The following is a 6,000-nucleotide window of genomic DNA, read 5'->3' as shown; positions in this document are numbered from 1 at the left end:
TTCTGAGAAATTTCCATTGTGCATTTCGGAGGAACAAGCCTGCTTGGAAAAGTTTATTGCAGGAGAGGCAGGCAGGGCCGCTCCATCCTGAGTGTGGACTCCCCTCACCCGGTCTCAGCAGCAAGTCACAATCTCTATCTGGAGTTAAGGGGTCTTCCATCTTCTCTGGACTGCGAATGGACCAGCACTGTGACCCATTCATCCCACTGTCCCCTCAGCGCCCAGCATGTCACTGTGGGCCCACATGTGTGCACCGGCTTCGCTGGTGGTGTTGTTACCACACTGCCTTAAGGTTCAGAGGTTTGGGGACTCTCCCAAGGTCACCCAGTCAGTAAGTGGCTCAACTGGGGATCAGTGTCTGGCTCAAGAAATACACATTAAATAAATGATCCAGACACTTTCTCTTGTTCCTGAAACGTGGCACATTCATTCTCAAAGTGACACTCCCCACCCCCTGCCATCTTTTGCCCAGACTGTCCGCCTCTTGATTCCCCTCTCCCCCTCCATGCAGCCACGCCAAGCTCACGTCTTCATGTCCTCCAGCAGGACTTCTGTGACCAGCCCTGAATGACCTTCCAGGCCTCAAATGCCTGTGGGTGCCACACTGTTGAGCACTGACATCTTGTGTTGTCTTGTGTGCTTTGCTATGGCTTTATATGAATATGTCTCGTCCCTGAAGTGGGACTGTATGACAGACAGAGGGACCAGGGCTTAGGGTTTCATATCACCAAGTGTTCAGGGTAGTGCTGAGCCCAGGGCAGTTTCTCTGTGAATACCCAGAGCTGCCTTACTTTCCATTTTTGAACAAGATGGGGGTGAGAATGTACAGTGGCCTGCCGTGTGTGCCCCTCCTCCACCCAGCTCTGTCTCTGACTACATTTCCGACCGCTCTCCACCTCACTCACTCTGTTCCAGCCTCCTTGCCATTCCTTGAGCTCTCCAAGTGCTCCTCTGCCTCGAGGCATTCTCTTGATGCTGTTCTCTTGATCTGAACTGTTCTGCTGGACATCAACAGGCTCGCTCTGTCCCTCACTTATATCAGGTCTCTGCTCAAATGTCAGCTTATCGGAGAGGCCATCCCTGCCCACCCTATGTGAGAGGACACAGCCGTCACCCACACTAACTCTCTACCCCCTTCCTCTGCTTTAGGTCTCATGTCAGCACTTAGCCCTCTGACACAGTCTGATTTGTGTGTGCGTCGCTCTTCCACCCTCCCTGGAATGTAAGCTCCATGAGGGCAGCAACTTCATCTGGCACTTAGTGTGGTGGGGACTCACTCTGTGCCTGTTGGCTGCTGTTAACAGCAGAGGGTGGGAGCAGGGTGCTGGCCCGGGCTCTGCTTCCATCATAACTGGTCTTGTGAGCAGTAATCACGAGGGCCTCAGTGACATGCTGGCACTGGGCTTGGCTTCAGGGCCCCGTGACCCTCTATTCCACAGGTTGGGGGATGACCCTGCTCAGGCCCCTCGAGGATCAGCAGTGTGGGAGCCCTGAGGGCCTCCCCGGGCAGAGGCACATCCTCGGTGGCCCTGGCAGCAGCAGCAGAAGGGAGGACCCCTCCAATGGCTTCCTGAGCAAAGACCGGGAGGGGCGTGGGGATGCTGAGGGGACTGTGTCTGACAGACTAGTTCAGGAGACGCCACATGGACTTCCGGGCACCGCTGGAGTGACACTCCGCCCAGGCCTGTGTGGCCGGCGGGGACAGTGCCTGGGAAATGCGGGGAGTAACTGTTAGCATGACCCCATCTGTACCTGCCAGCTGATGAGGTCTTGGAAAACTCTAGTAACAAATAAATAAGCACATTTCAAAAGAAAGAAAAAAACCTTCATAATTGTGTACAGTTAACCTACGTAATTGTATACAATATACAGAGCACTTTCACACACACTGTCTAATTTAGGTTTTAGCTATTATCCTGTTTAATAGACAAGAAAACCCACCTTGAATAGGCTAAACCACAAGCCCAAGGTCAGGTGGCTTGTCCGAGGCAGGCCAAGCGCATGAACGCAGGCTACCTGGCTCCAGGCCAGCGGCCTGCCCACCCTGCCTGTACTTGCCTGGACGTGTTGACTGTCTCACTGACTGGTTGATTAGCTGCTTGGTCCTTTTGGACTCTGAGTTGAGTTGGGCCCTGAGCATTCAATACCCTGACACACAGAACTGAGCACAGTCTGGCTCTCAGCAGCGTGCTGGTCATCTCCATCTTGCTAACATGGAAATGCTCTGGGTGATACTACCAAAGAGATTTTTCCAGCATGGAGATCTGATCATGCCACTCTCGGCCTTTCAGCCCTTCAGGAGCTCCCTGTGGCCCAGGCCCTGCCTGCCCCCTCCCCATCCCACCTCCACACCCCACACAGGCCCCTCCATTGCCCAGTTAGCCCCCGCCCGCAGTGGAGAAGGCTCCCGGTAAGTGGCTGTGGAACGACGTAAAGAGGCCTCAGAGAATCTAATTGTCAGCATCAACTGAGGGCTTCTTGGCCAAGCCGACTGACCCACCATCCAGCGGAGACCAGGACTTCCGCCAGTCTCAGGGTCTGCCCTTGCAGCATCTCTGGAGGATCTGGTGGGAAGGCGCGGCCAACCTCGGTGGTCCACCTAAGGCAGCAGGTCGCTCCAAGCTCCTTTAGCCACATTGCAGCATTTTACAATAGGAAAAGAGCCTCCGCACAACCAGAGGCACTCACAACTAGAATATACAACTACGTACTGAGGGCTTTGGGAAGAAGAAGAAGAAAAAGATTGGCAACAGATGTTGGCTTAGGTGCCAATCTTAAAAAAAGAAGAAAAAAGCAAAAGGACCTCAAAATACATCATCATGTTTAATTCTCAAAGCAGTCCTTGAACTTGGTGGGACGAGAATTCTCTTTCCACATTAGAGATGCCCACTGTTCCAGGCAATTTCTTGTGCCCGTGTGCACACAAACAAGGCAGAGGCAGGCCCTGATAGCATCTGCCTCCCAGCTCTGCCACTGGGTATCACTGGAAGGGGACATCACAGCCCTTTAGTGGGGACAGCCATCCAGCCCACCGGCTTTCGTGTATCTTACACTGAAAATCCAGAAAATAGAAGTGGGGGCAGACATGGGGCTGTATGGGAGGGGAGGAGCTCAGTAGCCTGGAGGTAGCTCTCTTCCCACCCTCTGTGTCTGCATGCAGCTGTGGGGCCGCAGGGCCCATAGAATCTTGACACCCCATCCCTCCCACCATTCTAGGGTCAGAAGCAGGTCCTCACGCTCTGGAGAGGGGGAAGCTTCGGCTTCTGCTCGTTGCAGAATGGCAGAATATGCTGCAGTTCTCCGTCTCACCACCAGATGGCGCCCCATGGCCCACTGTCGCGTTCCCGGTTTCAGCCCTAAACCCTTGAGCAGATTTTTCTCACTCTTCCTCCTCTCCGTGTAGGTGAAAGCTCCTCCAGAGACTATAAGGCAGGACCTTTTGACCAGAGTGTGAGATGCTTTGAAGGTCCAAGAACCGGGACATTAACTGGGTGCAGAAAGTGGAAGTGTGATGTGGGTTAAGCCGCCAGAGAAGATGAATGCTGTTACTGCTTGAAAATGCAACCACACATCAGCTCACAAAACTAATCCAAAGCTGAGGACAGTGTGTGCAGGCGTGTGCGTGCGTGCAACCAGAGAGCCCGTGTGCATCAGGGTTTCAGGGATCATCTCTGTGTCCAGCTGTCTGAGAGTCTGGACTGATAAAACTGTTCCTCATGGCACCCGGTGACGGCGAACGTTTGCGTGTGCAGAGGGAGAGGGATGTGGGGACACTTCTGTCCTGATGTGCCACCCAGTGTGTCCAGTTTGTGTGTGCGTGCAGTTGGAGGTACCTGGATGGAGCATCTGGGGCCATTCTATGCATGTGTGCCTCCCCTGCTGTGATCCTTCTGCCCAGACGACAGGGGCTCTGCCATTAGGGTGAGTGGGACACGCGGTAATAGCTCTGAGAGCGTCTGTCACAGACACACGTGAGTGCTGGCGAGCCTCTCTGTGTTCGTTTTTCTGTGACGTGGGTCGCATGCATGGGCTCTCCGCAGGGACTCTCAGGGCCCAGGCGGGAGGTGTGCATATGTGATATGTACACTTATTGTGACCCGCCTCTCCTGGGGCTCCGGCAAGGCCAGCTTGCTCTCTACTTCCTGGATGTTTTACTTCTTCGTGACAGAGTCCTTCCAGGCCGCCGCTCTCCCGGGTGAACCCTGCACCTGCCTTTCTCCTTGGCCAAGTGTGCCTTAGGGAAGATTGTTTATTTCTTCAATTAAAAGAAGAAAGGCCCTGAGAGGCTGCACATTCGAAATTACCACATTTTAAAATGCTCTGACGTTCATGAAACCATAACGCTCACGGTAGTGTCTCAGCTCCCCAAGGCCCGGCATCCTCCGTGGCCTGAGCTAAGGGGCTCGCCTCCTCCCCAGACTTGGGCAGCCCTCTCCGGAGGCTGGGGAGATCTGACTTTCCTCTCTATGACCAGAGAGACCCCATGGTCTCTGTTTGCACATGTGACCATGTGTTAATCTTCCAGTTTCCACAGGTCTTTCCTGACTCAGTGTGGTATTCAGGAAAGTCTGGGAAGCAGAGAACCCACATTCCAGCACCCCCTCCTTGGCTGTGTGACCTTAGACAGGGCCCCTAACCTCGCTGGGCCTCAGACTCCTCCGCGGTAAAGTGAAGCCGGTGCACCCTATGATCTGAAGCTCCTTCCTGCTCTCACGCTGTGGGACCGGAGCCCTTGGTTAAGTAGGCTCTTGTACAGTGAGTGTAGAAGGCATTCTCCCCATTTTACAGGAGAAGGTGAAGGTCGGCAACATCCCTCCTGGACCACAGCTCATCCCACAAGACCAGCCTGAAACAGACAAAGACGGAGACAGCAGCACGGAACACAGACACACACTCAGCGCCGTGCACCGTGCGCCGTGACTTCTCCTAGAAGCCCCAACAGCCGGGAGGGGATTGATGAGAACTTGTCTCTGAGCCCTACACAGTCATTATTGGTGTTCCTAATGAGGCCCTGCGGCATTACGTCCCCCTGAAATGCTTTCGGAATCATCAAAGAAAGATTAGACCACGCCTGGTATAATTGCTCTTTGAAATACCTTCTGTTTTATTCTCTTGCTTGGAAAATTGATAACCTATGGATTTTCAATTAACTTTAAGTTACGAAGAATATTCCGTTTACCCAGTATCCCATCCATTTTCTGTTCCCTTGTAGGCAGAGTTTATTATCCGTCTCAGGCTGTGTCTCCCAAGGATGACAGAGTTTGGGGGTGGAAAAATCATAATCTGTAATTGGAGGCCGTGGCTCCAGCCCTTCCTAAGACTCTGCAATTCACCCAGCTTCTCCTAGCCTCAGTTCCCTCACCGGTAAAACTGGATGAATGCCAGCCCTGCTCCCCGGGTCATCGCTGGAATCAAGTAAGCTACGAGTGTGTCTGTAAATGTCATGTTTGTGCAAATGAAAGATGCCCAGGAAGCACTTGAGAACTGCTTGGTGGGACCCCGGGCTCGGCCAGCAAAACTGCCAGCGTGGGCAAGGAGCACTGGACAGGCTCCTGGACCCATGGCTTTCCCAATAGCACACTGTGTGGCCTTGGGTAAGCCACCAGGCATCCCTGGATCTCAGCTTTGTCCTCAGTAAAGTGGAGAGCAGGCAGACCTGGAGGAGACCAGAGATTGCAGTCCGAGAACCAAATCAAGCCCGCAGACCTCTCTTAATTGACCAGCGGGGCTTTAAATTCGTTACCAAGATTTAAAAATTGAGGGATCACTTATAAAAATCTAGAATCATGGGTCTTTTGAAAAAATAGAAAGATCTGGTTAGAGCTAGGCCCACGTTCTTGCAAGGCAAAATTGGCCAGTGCCAAAGTAGTTGTTGGGGTGCCTCTGTCTCTCCTTGCATCCCCGTGTCCCCCTCCCAGCTGGCTTCCCTGGCTTGTGTTTACTTGCCTGGCCCCACGTGGGTTCGTGACCCCTAGACTAAGTGATCTCTAAGGCTTTAGG

This window comes from Equus quagga, chromosome 11 (assembly GCF_021613505.1).
Source record: "Equus quagga isolate Etosha38 chromosome 11, UCLA_HA_Equagga_1.0, whole genome shotgun sequence".
In the NCBI taxonomy this organism is placed as follows: domain Eukaryota; kingdom Metazoa; phylum Chordata; class Mammalia; order Perissodactyla; family Equidae; genus Equus; species Equus quagga.
The sequence above is the reverse complement of the archived record's forward strand: the minus strand, read 5'-3'. Positions refer to the sequence as shown.